Source organism: Trachypithecus francoisi, unplaced genomic scaffold (assembly GCF_009764315.1).
Source record: "Trachypithecus francoisi isolate TF-2019V2 unplaced genomic scaffold, Tfra_2.0 Lachesis_group6, whole genome shotgun sequence".
Classification (NCBI taxonomy): domain Eukaryota; kingdom Metazoa; phylum Chordata; class Mammalia; order Primates; family Cercopithecidae; genus Trachypithecus; species Trachypithecus francoisi.
The window spans coordinates 32,663,078-32,680,901 of NW_022681471.1; positions in this window are offsets into that span (position 1 = coordinate 32,663,078).

The following is a 17,824-nucleotide window of genomic DNA, read 5'->3' on the forward strand; positions in this document are numbered from 1 at the left end:
AAAATCTTCAATATTAGCTTTTTAATTAAGCAGATTTATAGCCATTGAGCTCTTTAAAAAACAAAATCCTTTTAGTCCAGGTGTGGTCCCTTACACCTGTAATCCCAGCACTCTGGGAAGCCGCAGTGGGTGGGTCACTTGAGGTCAGGAGTTTGAGAACAGCCTGGCCAACATAGTGAAACCTTGTCTGTACTAAAAATACAAAAATTAGCCTGGTGTGGTGGCAGATGCCTGTAATTCCAGCTATTCGGGAGGCTAAGGCAGGAGAATTGCATGAACCCAGCAGGCAGGTTGCAGTGAGCTGAGAATGTGCCACTGTACTCCAGCCTGGGCAACAGAGCAAGACTCCGTCTCAAAAAAAAAAAAAAAAAAATCCTTTAAACCTCATTGCCATATTTTAGCTGAGACAAATTGCTCATACTTCAACAGTAACATAATATGAACCCGGAAAGGACTTGATTTAGGAACCAAACCCAGGGTGTTGTGGTGGGAAAAAAAGGGCAGAACCTCAGCTACCGAACTGCACTATGGGACAACAGCTGTTGCTCTTTCAGTTTGGTTTGGCTAGCCAAAAGTGGCCTTGTTATGTAAATAAAATCCCTCAGGTAGTTAAAATCTTTCCTTTTTTTCCCCTTTGCTGGTCGTTTTTTCTTTTTCCTTCCCCCTCCCCCCAGCTGTGGGAATTTAGCCAATTCAGAGGCGTTGTTCCCCATAATTTGGAAATTTCCTTCAAATTTGATCAAGTCTGATAGAGTTTATCAAATCCAATGGAAAAAAGACCAAAAGAAGAACAAAAATAGAAATACAAAAATAGTAAGCAAAACAAGCAAAAAAATTACACAATTTATACAATTACTGAGCACTCTAAAGGTAAGGCGAAATTAAGAGCAGCTGGCTGTTAATTTTAAATTTAGTCATTAAGGAGAATTTCCAAGATAAAATCCCAATTCAGTTACTTACCTAGGAATGAAGCCCAGTCTGAAGATGGCTCTCTACCATCCTAGAAGCAGGAAACAACTTCAACTCACCTTCCCTGTTGGAAGTGATCTCACACTCCAGAAAGGAGTTGCCTGCTTTCCATCATCATGAAGCAGGATAATTCACTTTCCTTTTTGGAAGTGTGTAAAACTCCAGAAAAGGAGTTGTACAACAAAGTAAACCTTAGATCTCAGCCAAATTTGAGGAGATCATGGATTCTCTGAAGGGGGAGCTCCCAGGCCTTCACAACTTGTCCTGTTGGTTTGAACAATAAAGATAGCTCAAACTGGTACCAAGCACCAATAGGAGATTTGTCAAGGGTTAGGGGAACCTACGCTCAGAAGCCATTCCTGGTTACAAACTTGTGAACCAAAAGTATCTGAGACAGGTTCCAATCAATTTAGAAAGTTTATTTTACCAAGGTTAAGGATGCACCCATGACACAGTCTCAGGAGGTCCTAATGACATGTGCTCAAGGTGGTTGGATACAGCTTAGTTTTATACATTTTAGGGAGACATGAGACATTAATCAATATATGTAAGATGTACATTGGTTTTGTGCAGAAAGGCAGGGACAACTCAAAATGGGGAGGGGGCCTCCAGGTCATAGGTAGAGAAGAGACAAATGGTTCGATTCTTTTGAGTCTTTGACCTTCCACTCAATACACAAATTATGTGTGAGAGGGGGGTAGAGGAACAGTCACTTATGCCTTAATCTGGCTCAGTGAATCTGCATTTTTACATAAACAATAGGGCAGAAGAAGCAATCAGGCACCCATTTGTCTCAGGTTGTTAGCAGTGGAAGACATCCCAGTTACCCGTGTTAACGGTGGTGAATCTGTACCAGTCCACAGCAACTTCAGTCCTTGCCTCTTCAGAAAAAAGAATTCGACTGAGGGGCATAAAGCAAAAAAGAGACCCAGGTAAGTTTCAGAACAGAAGTGGAAGTTTATTTAAAATGCTTTAGAACAGGAAGGAAAGGAAAATGGCTTGAAAGAGACCCAAGCAGGCACCTGAAGGTACAAGAGAGAAAAGAGAGCAAAAGAAGACAGCAGAAAGGCCCTTTAATCTTGATCCTCGGACTTTATAGGCTTGCCTTTTTCCCATGATTCTTCCCTTAGGGTGGGCTTTCCGCACGCCCAGTGCTTTCCTTACCCTTTGGAATTGAGCATGCTCAGTGTGTTTAGGGAGTTACACATGCTCATCTGAGGCTTTCTTTCCCAGTGGAGTATGCCAGTGGAAGATCATACTTTACCATTTTTGTCTCTTAACATGCATGCCCAGGAAGTTGCTTCTCCCTGGGGCCTGCATTCAATTAACAATTTGATGTTAACAGGTGTGGACCATCAGGAAACCTCTCCCTGGTGCTGCTGAATTATCATTTTTAGAGAGACGATGAGGTAATTGCTAAACCATCACCTGACATTTCTAGTGGGTGGGAGAAAGCCCTCTCCTGCCCTGCTCATGCCTAACTACCTGTAACAAGGTGAGCAGAGGGATGACTTTGACTTCTGACCTTTGTCCAGCACCTGTGAATATAAGCTATCAATTTACATTGCCAGGGTGAAATTTAACAGAATTGTTTTAGGTAAAGATCGTGAGGCCCACAAGGAATTTCCCAAATTGTGAGGGAGGCATGCAGGCTTTTTTAAATCTTTGTAGCTATGTTATTAGGAATAAAAGGAGAGGCAGGTTTGCCTGATACAGTTCCCACCTTGTCTCTTCCCTTTGGCTTAGTGATTTTGGTAGCTGTGCAATTTATTTTGCCTTCACAAGCCCTTCACTGGATTTCCTGATTAGTAAGTTCAATTTTGTCTCATTTGATGTGGGCATGGACTGGGATTCTCATACCTTAAGTGGACACCCTGTGGAGTTGGTTGCTATGATGATATAATGCTCATCACATATCCCTCATCCTAAGAATGCTGCATGACATCACTTTTACTTTAGAATTCATTTATGGGGACAAGGAGGCTGTGGACACCTGGAGGAGAAAGAAAGTCCATTTATTTCATATGTAAAGCAAAATAAAAAACAAAAGGCGAAGGCTCCATATTTAAAATCTGCACTTTGCCCTTAAAGAAACAGCAAATGAGTAGCATATTTGTCTTTTAATATCAGCACAACATTGTTGCACCCTAAATGCTCCATATAAAGAATATCAGTAAATTGGACCTAAATAATGCAAGGGCAGAGAACTATGTCTTACTTATCTTTATATCCACTGCTCCTTCCCTTTTCTTGCCTTTCATACGTGGATGTGAATTGACAGTTCAATTGCATTTAAAATCTGGCACAATGAGCCATTGGCTGTGCTGAGAGATCTGGGTGGTTGACCAAATTATGAGGCTTCCTTGTTCTCAATCCCTGTCACATCCTGTTTCCCTAGGAACTTGGTGGTCAGCAGAGCATTCGAATTCTCCTTCCAAACCATGAGCTTGTATTTGTGGCTGTTCCTTCTCTCTTTTGCAGACACACGTGCATGTAGGCATGCGTGCACACACACAGACACACAGAATCTTTAGCTAGAAAACACCTTTAACTACCAGGCCTGGAATGCAGCACCTGCAATGGTCACATCATCCATTTCACCCTGTGGTTTTTTGGTCATCAGAATACCCCCCGCCCCCACAAGCTGCAACCACATTTCTACCTGTTACAAGACACAACTGTCAAGTTGCTCCCAGTGAGATAAAACAAGAAACAATTGTCTATTATGAGAGGATTTTCCAATTTAAAATTGGAAAAATCCAGGAGTTTGGGAAATTTTCCATACATACAGTGGCCTAATATCAAACTCCTTCCTATAAAAACAGGAACAATTCATCATCATAGAATAAAGCTTGTCAAGCCAGTTGTTAGTGGGACCTACAAAGCCAACTCCTCAGTTGGGTGTCAAATTAGTACAAATCTGTATTAACTAAAAATAATACCTAAATAGTTTATTCAGGAGAAAAATTAATTTTAAAAGTACCTAATTCAGGTTCTTTCAAAAACACATTAGTGATTAAAAGCTTTTTTTAGTCTCAAAATCTCTTAAAAAGTTGTTGATATAATTAGGAAGGGCCTTCATGCAGAATTGAATGAACACAGACTATAATACATTCCTGCACAACCCCTGCTCCCTGTTGGCTCCCCGCCTGGAGTCCTGCATGGGTGCTGTAAGTGGCAGTCATGTGCCAGTCCATACTGCAGAGTCACGGATTGGGAAGAAGGGTAATGAATGGAAATTGGATGTCCCTGAAGCTATAACATAGGCCAAGTGCAGTAGCTCACACCTGTAATCCCAGATTTTGGGAGGCCGAGGTGTGCAGATCACCTGAGATCAGGAGTTGGAGACCAGCCTGGCCAACATGGTGAAACCCTGTCTCCACTAAATATATGCCTGTAATCCCAGCTACTGGGAAGTCTGAGGCACGAGAATCACTAGAACCCGGGAGGCAGAGGTTGCAGTGAGCCGAGATCACACCACTACACTCCAGCCTGGGTGACAGAGTGAGACGCCATCTCAAAAAAAAACAAAAACAAAAAAAGAAAAAAACAAAACAAGCTGTAACATAAAAACAACTTAATTATTGCAAAGAAGAGATCAGTATAGTTACATGTGACTCCGATCCCACTGCAGTGTCTACGGTGGGCATGTGTGTTACGGTTTTGCTCTTTCAGTTTAGCCATCCGTAGGCAGCTTGTGTTTATCAACTCAATTAGACTCTCTGCCTTATCGCAAGGACAGAGGGCTTTCTGTTTCCCAGATTCTTGCCTTGATGCACCAGAAAAATCAGATCACATGTGGGCTTGGAGGCTGGGTGCAAGGTTTTTTATTGAGCGGTGGTAGCTCTCAGCGAGGTGGATGAAGAGGCCAGAAGGAGGACGGAGTGGGAAGGTGGTTTTCCCCTGGAGTCAGGTCGCCCAGCAGTCAGGCTCTCCTCTGACCACCACAGCCAAACTCAGTGTTGTTCAGCTGGTCGGCCTGCTGGCGTCTGCTGGTGTCTGCCAGTGTGCTCTTCCGCCAGTGTGTTCCTCTGGAGGGCCAGCCACTTCTGTCTGCCCATGGCCATTTGTGTCTCTGCCTGATATGGTCTCGGGGTTTTTATAGGCACAGGATGGGGGCATGGCAGGCCAGGGTGGTCTTGGGAAAAGCAACATTTGGGCATGAAAACAGAAATGCCTGTCCTCACTTCGGTCCACAGGCACAGGACCGGGGGTGGAGCCCTTGCTGGGGACCCCGCTTCTCCTCCCAGCACTTCACTGCCTCCCTCCCCTATCACTGGTGTGTTCTGGCCTCCCCTCACTTCCCATTCAAGAAACACAGGCTGCTCTCCAGAAATGGCAAGAACATCATGCATCACCTGGAGGTGGGAGAGTTGGGAATAGGAGAGGTGGGGCTGTTCTCTCAGGACCTAAAGTCCCACCAATCAGGAGTCTGGCAAAAGAACCACAATTGCAAAATTGGCTTTTATGCGAAAGTATACATTCTGGTGCCACAAAAGTAGGGCAATTAAGATTTCCACTGAAAAGTTTATTAGAAATTTCCCCAAATCACGTAACTTCTCTGACTCAATTCAGCTCTTGGACCTAACTCAGTGAATGATTACGTTCAGTATCCAATAGTGTGGTCCAGTTTTTCCATTTAACACTATTTCAGAAATGCTTTTCAACATTTTATCATTTTCTTCGTAGTTTTCATTTTAATGTCTGCATTCATATCTTGTAATTTGCTTAAGGTTGTTTCCTGGTACATAATGAGTGAATGAGTGATCAACAGATATCAGTTGAATGAATGCACATCTTTGTACATACGGCTACTTTTCTTTTAAACTTTCTTTTGCTTCCTTTTTTGTTTTTTGTTTGTTTGAGACGGAGTCACTCTGTCACCCAGGGTGGAGTGCAGTGGTGCAATCTAGGCTCACTGCACCCACTGCCTCCCCGGTTCAAGCAGTTCTCCTGTCTCAGCCTCCCAAGTAGCTGGGATTACAGACATGTGCCACCATGCCTGGCTAATTTTTTTGTATTTTTTAGTAGAGACGAGGTTTCACCATGTTGGCCAGGCTGGTCTCGAACTTCTGACCTCAAGTGATCTGCCCACCTCGGCCTCCCAAAATGCTGAGATTACAAGTGTGAGCTACCGTGCCTGGCCTTGTTTTGTTTTTGAGGCAGTGTTTCACTCTGTCACCCAGGCTGAAGTGCAGTGGCTCAATCATGGCTCACTGCAGCCTCGACCTCCTGGGCTCAAGTGATCCTCCCACCTCAGCCTGCTGCGTAACTTGGGCTATAGGCACGTACCACCATGCCCAGCTAATTTTCAAATATTTTGTAGAGCCAGGGTTTTGCCATATTGCCCAGGCTGGTCTTGAACTCTTGGACTCAAGCAGTCCTCTTGCCTCAGCTTCCCAAATTGTTTGGATTATAGGCGTGAGCTACCACACTCAGCCTAAGTTAATATTTTTGGGCTAACATGCCAGGACTGAAATACTTAAGTAAAAGAATTTGAATCTTTTCTTTTTTTCTTGCATATTGCCATGGGAAGCAGTATCCAGTTTTGGTTAAAAACATGGTTTTTAGGCCAGGTGTGGTGACACGCACCTGTAGTCCTAGCTACTCAGGAGGCTGAGGCAGGAGGATCCCTTGAGCCCAGGAGTTTGAGGCTGTAGTAAGCTATAGTTGTGCCACGGTGCTCCAGCCTGGGCCACAGAGCAAGACCCTGCCTCTAAAAAATAATCAGCAAGGCACAGTGGCTTACACCTGTAATCCCAGAGATTTGGGAGGTGAGGTAGGAGGATCACTTCAGGCAGGAATTTGAGAACATCCTGGGCAACATAGTGAGACATCATCTCTATTAAAAAAAAAAAAAAAAAATGCTTCCAAATGGTTTTATGTAAAATAAAAAAAAAAAAGGAACATAGCGTTTTTAGCTTCAACAAAGCTCTATTAGGCTGGTTCTGCCCATATGTTATAGTTTGGATATTTGTCCCCAGCAAATCTCATGTCAAAATTTAATCCCCAGTGTTAGAGGTGGGACTTGGTGGGAAATATTTGGATCATGGGGTTGAGTCCCTCATGAATGGCATGGTGCTGACCTGGTATAATGAGTGAGTTCCCACTCTATTATTTCCCCTGAGATCTGCTTGTTTAAAAAGCCTGAAACCTCCTCCCCTATCTTTCCTTCCTTCCTGTCACCATGTGATTGACATACACTTGCTCCCCTTCCACCATGAGTAGAAGCTTCCTGAAGCCCTCACCAGAAGCAGATGTCGGTGTCGTGCTTCTTGTACAGCCTACAGAACCATAAGCCAAATAAATCCCTTTTCTTTATAAATTACCCGCCCTCAGGTGTTCCTTTATAGCAACACAAAAATGGACTAAAACACCATACTAACTGTGTGATGGGAGACTACTTACCCCTCCCTTCTGAGTCACAGTCATCTGATCTACAAAATGGGGTAAACAGTCATTCCTCTGCACAGAAATGTGGGCAGAAGAGGAAAGTGGGCACAATATTGGTTACTGTTATTATCATTGCCATTTGCAATACATTTATTTCCCCACAGCCACAGGAATACAATTTCATTGTATTTTATCATTTTCAGCTTGTTTTTATTTATTAATTAGGTATGAAATGACACTGTTATATTTATACTAACTAGCCCAGGATTGGTGGCTCATGCCTGTAATCCCAGCACTTTAGGAGGCTGAGGTGGGCAGATCACCTGAGGTCAGGAGTTTGAGACCAGCCTGGCCAACATGGTAAAACCCCATCTCTACTAAAAATACAAAAATTAGCTGGGCGTGGTGACAGGTGCCTGTAGTCCCAGCTCTTCTGGAGGCCGAGGCACAAGAATTGAACCCAGGAGACAGAGGTTGCGGCAAGCCGAGATCGCACCACTGCACTCCAGCCTGGGTGACAGAGTGAGATTCTGTCTCAAAAATATAATAAAATATAAATTTAATTTAATTTAAAAATATATTTTTATTTCCTTGTGAGTTACTTGTGAGTTACTTCCTTGTTGCATAATGAAGTTAACACCTTTTCTAAGGCTCTTCTATGTGCTTTTTGTTCTATGATTTGTTTTCTTCTTCATTGAACGTTTGGACATTTGGTGGTATCTTCCAAAGTTTAATAACTTTAAAAATACATTTAAAATAACTAATGCTTATGTTTTTCACTACAAGCATTTCCCCATTCTGTTGTTTTCCTCTTTTTCTTAGTTTTGTGGTGCATATTTTTCTTTCTGATTTTTTTATTGCTTCATAACTTTAAACGTTATCCTTCTTCCAGAGTTGACATTATGCTTTATCAAATAATTGCACTGATGATTTTTAAATTCTATACTTCTACTTGATTTGATGTTACCTAAATTTAACTCCTTAAATCAGCTGAGATATATTGTGCTGCCTTAGTAGGAGATAGGTAGAAAGGTGAGAAACGGAATAACATCTACCTTACACCATTGCTGTGACAAGTGAAAGATGCAATGCATGCATGTCTAACACTGCGCCTGGCAGGTAAAGAGCAGGGACTAAATAAGTGACCAAAGCTGTTAATTTAATTCTTATTATCAGTATCTAAAGTTGGCTATCTGTAGAAGGAACACTGAGAGGTTTGTCACATACCAATTCTAGGAGTAATATAGAAGTGTAAAAATTTTATAAATTAATTGAAAATGACAACTCTAAATTCATATGTACAACTGCACATGAAATACATACAATCATAGACATAAATAAACATACACAGTAATACATTTACTTCTTTTTGATACTGTGAGTGATGTCAAGGGAATAGACATTCACATTTCAAAGGTTAGTTTTATGAAATTAAATATTTCAAGAATATCAGTTAAAAAAAAAACAAAAGCATAACTCAGAAGCTAAAAATGGGTAAAACCTTTGGCCAGGTTTTCATTTAAGTTTCTTTAGATTTGTGAGTTTTGTTATTGCTTATTTTTAAATTTTATTAAGTTTAATTTTTTTATTTCCATAGGTATTTGGGGAACAGGTGGTATTTGGTTACATGAGTAAGTTGTTTAGTGGTGATCTGTGGGATTTTAGGACACCCATCACCCAAGCAGTATACACTGAATCCAGTTTGTAGTCTTTTCTCCCCCACCCCACTCCCACCCTTTCCTCCGAGTCCCCAAAGTCCAATGTATCATTCTTATGCCTTTGCATCCTCATAGCTTAGCTCCCACTTACGAGTAAGAACATACAATGTTGGTTTTTTGTTGTTGTTTAAGCAGTGAGTTTCAAAAGTGTTTCACTTTATAAACATATACTCATAAATATGAAGGTCTATTGCCTTCTTATCCCTCACACTACCACAGGAAAGCAAATATGTCATTGCAAATATATTAATGTAAGTTATGCTCTCCCCTTCTAACCAATGACATAATTCTGAATTCTGTGATTTGAAAAAAAAATTGTCTCAGCACATGCTCTCAAGAAAAGCCTTGCACAGGCTTCAGGGAAATTGATCAGGGCTTTACATATAATTACAGAATAGCAACTAAGCCAGGGAACCTTTTGTGGCCCCTTACAGCTGCACACTGAAAATTCAAGTGAATAAAATTAGAGTTGAAGTTATGAGTAACAAGTAGTTGGTGGCATTTGGTTACAAGGTGGTATTTGGTTACATGAGTAAGTTGTTTAGTGGTGATGTGTGGGACTTTAGGGCACCCATCACCCAGCAGTATACACTGAACCCAGTTTGTAGTCTTTTCTCCCCCACCCCACTCCCACCCTTTCCTCCGAGTCTCCAAAGTCCAATGTATCATTCTTATGCCTTTGCATCCTCATAGCTTAGCTCCCACTTACGAGTAAGAACATACAATGTTGGTTTTTTGTTGTTGTTTAAGCAGTGAGTTTCAAAAGTGTTTCACTTTATAAACATATACTCATAAATATGAAGGTCTATTGCCTTCTTATTCCTCACACTACCACAGGAAAGCAAATATGTCATTGCAAATATATTAATGTAAGTTATGCTCTCCCCTTCTAACCAATGACATAATTCTGAATTCTGTGATTTGAAATAAAAAATTGTCTCAGCACATGCTCTCAAGAAAAGCCTGCACAGGCTTCAGGAAATTGATCAGGGCTTTACATATAACTACAGAATAGCAACTAAGCCAGGGAACCTTTTGTGACCCCTTACAGCTGCACACTTTGAAAATTCAAGTGAATAAAATTAGAGTTGAAGTTATGAATAACAAGTAGTGGTGGCATTGGTTACAAGGTGGTATTTGGTTACATGAGTAAGTGTTTAGTGGTGATGTGTGGGACTTTAGGGCACCCATCACCCAAGCAGTATATACTGAACTCTGTAGTTTTGTCCCCCACCCAGCTCCCACCCTTTCCTCCGAATCCCCAGAGTCCATTGTATCATTCTTATGTTCCTTTGCATCCTCATAGCTTAGCTCCCACTTATGAATAAGAACATACAATATTTGTTTTTTGTTATTGTTTAAACAGCGAGTTTCAAAAGTGTTTCACTTTATAAAAGTACACTCAGAAATATGAATATCTATTGCATTCTTATTCCTCACACTACCTCAGGAAAGCAAATATGTCATTGCAAATATATTAATGTAGGTTATGCTCTCCCCTTCTAACCAATGACATAATTCTGAATTCTGTGATTTGAAATAAAAAATTGTCTCAGCACATGCTCTCAAGAAAAGCCTTGCACAGGCTTCAGGGAAATTGATCAGGGCTTACATATAACTACAGAATAGCAACTAAGCCAGGGAACCTTTTGTGGCCCCTTACAGCTGCACACTGAAAATTCAAGTGAATAAAATTAGAGTTGAAGTTATGAGTAACAAGTAGTGGTGGCATTTGGTTACAAGGTGGTATTTGGTTACATGAGTAAGTTGTTTAGTGGTGATGTGTGGGACTTTAGGGCACCCATCACCCAAGCAGTATACACTGAACCCAGTTTGTAGTCTTTTCTCCCCCACCCCACTCCCACCCTTTCCTCCGAGTCTCCAAAGTCCAATGTATCATTCTTATGCCTTTGCATCCTCATAGCTTAGCTCCACTTACGAGTAAGAACATACAATGTTGGTTTTTTGTTGTTGTTTAAGCAGTGAGTTTCAAAAGTGTTTCACTTTATAAACATATACTCATAAATATGAAGGTCTATTGCCTTCTTATTCCTCACACTACCACAGGAAAGCAAATATGTCATTGCAAATATATTAATGTAAGTTATGCTCTCCCCTTCTAACCAATGACATAATTCTGAATTCTGTGATTTGAAATAAAAAATTGTCTCAGCACATGCTCTCAAGAAAAGCCTTGCACAGGCTTCAGGGAAATTGATCAGGGCTTTACATATAACTACAGAATAGCAACTAAGCCAGGGAACCTTTTGTGACCCCTTACAGCTGCACACTGAAAATCAAGTGAATAAAATTAGAGTTGAAGTTATGAATAACAAGTAGTTGGTGGCATTTGGTTACAAGGTGGTATTGGTTACATGAGTAAGTTGTTTAGTGGTGATGTGTGGGACTTTAGGGCACCCATCACCCAAGCAGTATATACTGAACTCTGTAGTCTTTTGTCCCCCACCCAGCTCCCACCCTTTCCTCCGAATCCCCAGAGTCCATTGTATCATTCTTATGTTCCTTTGCATCCTCATAGCTTAGCTCCCACTTATGAATAAGAACATACAATATTTGTTTTTTGTTATTGTTTAAACAGCGAGTTTCAAAAGTGTTTCACTTTATAAAAGTACACTCAGAAATATGAATATCTATTGCATTCTTATTCCTCACACTACCTCAGGAAAGCAAATATGTCATTGCAAATATATTAATGTAGGTTATGCTCTCCCCTTCTAACCAATGACATAATTCTGAATTCTGTGATTTGAAATAAAAAATTGTCTCAGCACATGCTCTCAAGAAAAGCCTTGCACAGGCTTCAGGGAAATTGATCAGGGCTTTACATATAATTACAGAATAGCAACTAAGCCAGGGAACCTTTTGTGGCCCCTTACAGCTGTACTCTGAAAATTCAAGTGAATAAAATTAGAGTTGAAGTTATGAATAACAAGTTTTAGCCCTGGAACAATGCCTACTGTAACATTCTAGCATTTCAATTATGATCCTACCTGAGGCTGCCAACTGGGTTGGATCTTCCATGGAATATTTTCTGCACCCTTCTTGCGATCTCTCCAATTTCTGTGTCTAATCTTCATGACACATGTTGCCAATATTATCAAGGGAGACCAATTTAGCTAACAAGTATACAGATTTTAGGTTCCATCCAAACTTTAAGGGGGCATAGTCTTTCCTAATGTAGCCTATATTTAAGGACACTTGCTCTGAAGTCATACAACTCAATTTCTCCCATCTCTTCTCTGCCCTCCCATTATACCATCCCTTAGTTATCTTCTTTCCTTATTCCCTCCTCCCCCTTGCCCATTCTCTTCATGCTTTGTCCTCTTCATGTCTATATCTAGCAAGCTGATGGCTCCCAGCAATGAAGTGCAGGCGAACTTTTAACATTGTATTTTTCTCAAATAAGCCAGTCAGTCAGCAGATAGCTTGTCATCACCTTTAAAGTACCTAGGTGTCTGGCACTATGAGGAAGAAAAGCTGAATGAACTAATGTTTCCATCCTCACAATCTAGTTGGAAAGATAAAGCATGTTCATGTGAAAAGATAACGAGAAAGGCCAAGCAGGGGATAGCAAAATACTTTCTAACTTAAAATATGATGCAAAGTTAGATTTAGTAGGTTCTAAGCAACTATAGCCAAAGTGAAATCCCTTCAAGATAAAGGGCACCACACTGACCTCAGAAATAAGAGTGTAACCAAGTACCCCCATTTTTCTAAATGGTAGTTTAATTTTTTTTTCTGTTCTTTTCTCCTTTCTCCTTTCCCCCTGCTTCCTATTTAGCCCTTTTGGAAATGCAAAATAACCTCTCTGCTCCCAGTCACCACACTTTCCCTACAGCACAAGTTCATCTGTGTGCCCCAAGATGGATCTCTCCTCTAGAGTTGATAGTTGAAGAAGTGCAGATCAAAGCATGTCCCCACAGAAATCCCACCTCCAGAGGGTCACCTCAGGAGGGCATGCTTTCCATTTAGCCACTTTTACAACTTATTTCTGCCCAAGAAGGCACCAACTCAGCTGTCCCGTAGATAAGAAACCAGGCTAGCAGGGAGACCTCCTGCCCTTGCTCACTTCTCTGGTCAACTTAGAAAAGATTTCACTTTTTGCTACAAAAGTGAAGCATCACATTTAAAACAAGACACTTTATGCCCTTTGCCCTATCTAGCTTCAGAAGTAAACTAACTTTTCTTGTACAAGGCCTTGCTCTTGTTAATTGGATACTAAGTCCAATTAACCTGCTTTTTGGTTACAAGAGGAGGTGGTTATAACCCAGGATGTTACCAAGCTGAGGTCCATCCTCCAACACTGAAGTCCAATGACCCTGAGTACTGTGCTGGCCAGTCCCATGTGGGCAGATCCTTGAGAGTCATGATGTCTTAAGACCTCTCAGAACATTCCAGCCTCACTTGAACAGGTGTGTTTGCCACACAGTGGACTGCCTCATTGAATAGTGCCTTGTGCAGAACTAAAATACTGTGGCAAAGCTGTTCCTCTAATGGCTGAATATCTGATGGTGATGTTGGTGTTGTTCTGTTTTCCAGTCAGATCCAAGGTCATATCTACAGTGAACCACTCTTACAGGCTTAGCCTGAAAACTCTATGATTACCCTATAGACCTGATTAAGCCCACCCCAAACACCAAGGTCTATAAGGTAAAGAAAAGAGTGGGCTTCCTGGACCTGCACTGTTTTTTGGCCTCTAAAAACAAAATATATTAGCACTAGAAGGAATATGTATATGCTAAACAAAACACTCCTTCATGTAACCATGTGGTAAGTGGTACAAAAGAGGATGCACATAATATATCATGAAACTCTTAAATACATGGGAAATCATATTGTTTTTATTGTATAAGTAATACTGGATATTCTTATTGTTTTCCTACCTTTTATCGACTGCCTTTGGGAATGTAATTCTTTGGGGTCATGGTAGAAATCACACACTTACTTTATCATATTATCTGAGCACTCTGTAGATCAAGTTTAATAACTGATCTCTCTGTATTTTCTGAAAGTAAAGATAGTATCTGCCAACATACAAAACAACTGATAAAATGTCTTCAAACTAGAAAAGCAACAGGTACATGGGTTTCCACAGCTGAATATACAAGTAATATTGCCTGGCCATTTTCTCAGTATTTCCCTAAAAACAATTTGGTATTTAACCTTGATTCAAGATTTGTAGACGTCCCAATAGCAGTCATTTGGCTTTTCCATGGAAAAGAGCCTTTGATGATAGGCAAACTATATTATAGCCAATGACATAAGACACAAGAATGCCAAAGCAACCCTTAACAATCAAAGGTTATGAAAACATAGCTTTGGGTTTATTATACACAGAACTTTTCTTTTGCCCTTTGCCAAAAGTGCACAAAATATGAAAGTTATAACAAAGTTCTCAACCAGCTCAGTTCAGTTCAGTAATTCTCAGCAGGACAGTTGGCTATAGGCCACAAATATCTATTCCTGTATCCTTTAGAAAGAAAAAGAAGAACACATTCCAAAAGCATATTCCAGTGTATGTATGGAACAGGAATTAAAGGAAATTAAAGAGTGTATAAGCAGAAACTCAGTTGTATGTAAGAAAACCCAATTCCCTCTGAGAAAGAGAAAGAGCTGGAGTCCTTTAAAAATTAACTGCCTGTTTTTCTGTGGCTAGCGAGCCTTATCAAGGCATTAGTGGCTCAGGCAGCCCAACCAAAGGAAGAAAGAAAAACCAGATATAGGAACAAAGAGAGCTCAATATGTAGCTGCTGCACTAGCAGAAAGTAACCCTGAATTTGCTAGAGGGCGTGGCCAAGGCAGAGGCTGAGGAAGGGGGCAAACAAGACCAGGAGAGGAAAGCCAGTCCCGGTTGGACAGGAACCAATGTGCAACTTGCAGGCAAATGGGCCACTGGAAAGATGAGTGACCCAAAAAGGAAAAGGATGGAAATGATGGTCAACAGTCTAACACCCAAGTGCAGTATTCGGATGCTAGTCATGGCGCCTCAAGGGCAGATCCTGATGTAATCGGCTTAGCAGGGGCCGAGAATTTTGAGGACTGAGACAGAGCAGGCTCCATCTTTTTAGGCCCCGGGTAGCCTATGATCTCTATGAAAGTAGGGGGCCAGTTAATTGATTTTTTTTTTGGTCGATACTGATGCTGATTTCTCTGTGGTAACTCACCCAACTAGCCCCCCAACAAAGAACTGTGCTACTATTGTAGGGGTTACTGGGGCCAAAGAAAAGAGACCTTTTTGCAAATCCAGGAGATGTATTACTGGAGGACAGGAAGTGTAGCATGAGTTTCTATATATGCCAAATTATCCAGTGCCCTTGTTCAGGACAGAGTTACTCCAGAAACTGCAGGCACAAATTTCCTTTACACCTAAAGGGAATATGACACTGGAGTTTGGAAAGTCCAAGGCAGTGGTATGGACCCAAAGTGTCCCAAGGGCTGAGGAATGGCGGCTCTATGAACTGTGTGCCAGAAGGCCAACAGAGCCAGACCTACACAATATGTGGGGGATGCTTTTCAAGGTACCAGGTGTATGGCCCGAGGATAACCCCCATGGACTTGCTGCAAACAGACAACCAGTGGTGGTAGAGCTTAACCCTCATGCTGCCCCGGTACAAGTCCATCAATACCCACTACCCAGGGAGGCAATTGATAGAATAACAAAAGCATCTAAATCGGCTTTATATGCATGGGATTATAGTAAAATGCAACTCCTCATGGAATACTCCTCTGTTACCCATGCGCAAACCCAATGGGGAATACAGGACAGTGCGGGCAGTAAACAAAGCCACTGTCACTATCCATGCCATAGTACCCAACCCATACACAATGCTGGGAGAGATTCCTGCTGATGCTGCTTGGTTCACGTGTCTGGACTTAAAGGATGTCTTCTTTTGTTTGAGGCTTGCTCCCCAAAGTCAGCCTATATTTGCCTTCCAGTGGGGGCAATCGCAATATACCTGGACAAGGCTGCCATAAGGGTGTAAGAATTCTCCCACCATTTTTGAGGAGGCCTTGGCTGCAGAGCTTGAGGCTTTGGCGCCACCTAGTGACAATTGTGGCTATTACAACACATTGATGATTTGCTATTTGCTGCCCCAGGAGGGAGGAATGACTCCAAGGAACAGAGAGGCTTCTTCACCTGCTGTGTGAAGCTGGTTACAAGGACCCGGAGGCTGAGGCAAGAGAATGGCGGGAACCCAGGAGGCGGAGCTTACAGTGAGCTGAGATCCGGCCACTGCACTCCAGCCCGGGTAACAGAGCCAGACTCCGTCTCAAAAAAAAAAAAAAAAAAAAAGTGTCCAAGGACAAGGCAAAAGGCTATTTTCAGGAGGCTGGATATCTAGGATTCATGGTATCCCAAGGCCAGCGCAGGCTTGGAAGTGCACGCAAGGAGGCTGTGTGTGCACTGACCACCCCAGTTACAAGGCAGCAGGTCAGGCAATTTCTAGGCGTGGCGGGATTCTGCCAAATCTGGGTTCCAAACTTCTCCCTTATAGCAAGGACCTTGTATGAGACCACCAAAGGAAGGAAAGAGAGCTCCTCCTATGGGAAAAGAACAGGTCAAGGCTCAAGCCTTACCTTCTGAGACTTCTGCTCAGAAGGCTGAATTAATAGCATTAACCAGAGCACTGTTATTGGTCAAGGGGAAGAAAGTAAACAAATGTACTGACTCTAAATATGCTTTTGCAACTCTGCACGCCCATGGGGCAATACAAAGAGAGAGAATTTTGACTACCGAAGGAAAAGCAATAAAAAATAAAGAGGAAATTTTGTAATTATTAGAAGCCATATAGGCTCCAGAGAAGGTGGCTGTCATTCATTCCAAGGGACACCAAATCAGGAAAGGCTATGAGGTGCAGGGCAACAGAAAGCAGACCAAGAGGCAAGGTGGGCAGCAATGAGCAAGGCTTTACCTAAAGAAAGAACTCTAGCAATGCCTCTCCTTATAGAGCCCCCTTTGCTAGAGGTACCCAATTACTCTTCAAGTGAAAAGGCTTGGTTTGGTCAGGAAACAAGGAAATACACTAAAGGTACATGGTGACTGTTCTCTGACAGGAGGCTAACTGTCCCAGGACAATAGCCCCAAGTTTGTGAAGCAGATTCATCAAGGAACACACATTGGAAGGACTGCTCTGGAGAATTTGATAGGTCGACACTTCTGTGTGCCACGGCTCTCTGCCATCACCCATGCTGTTTGTGAACAATGTCTATCCTGTGCCCGGAATAAGCCAAAACAAGGACCTACTCGATCCCCAGGAGTTCAGGAAATGAGAGCTGTGCCTTGTGAGAACTTGCTTCTAGACTTTACCGAGTTGCGTTGAGCAGGAGGTTACTGGTATATGCTAGTGTTTCTTTGCACCTTCTCGGGGTGGGTTGAGGCCTTGCCCACCAGGACTGAAAAGGCATGAAAGGTGACAAAGGTGCTACTAAAAGGCATCATACCAAGGTTTGAATTGCCTTTAACCCTAGGATCAGACAATGGTCCTGCATTTGTGGCAGAAGTAGTACAACAGCTCACTCAGCTTTTAAAGATCAGATGGAAACTGCACACAGCCTACAGACCACAGAGTTCAGGGAAGGTGGAACGGATGAACCAGACACTCAAACAGCTACTAAAACATTTTTGCCAGGAAACTCACTTACAATGGGATCAGGTCTTGCCCATGGTCCTCCTCCAGGTCAGGTGTACACCTACAAAACAAATTGGGTATTAGCCCTATGAA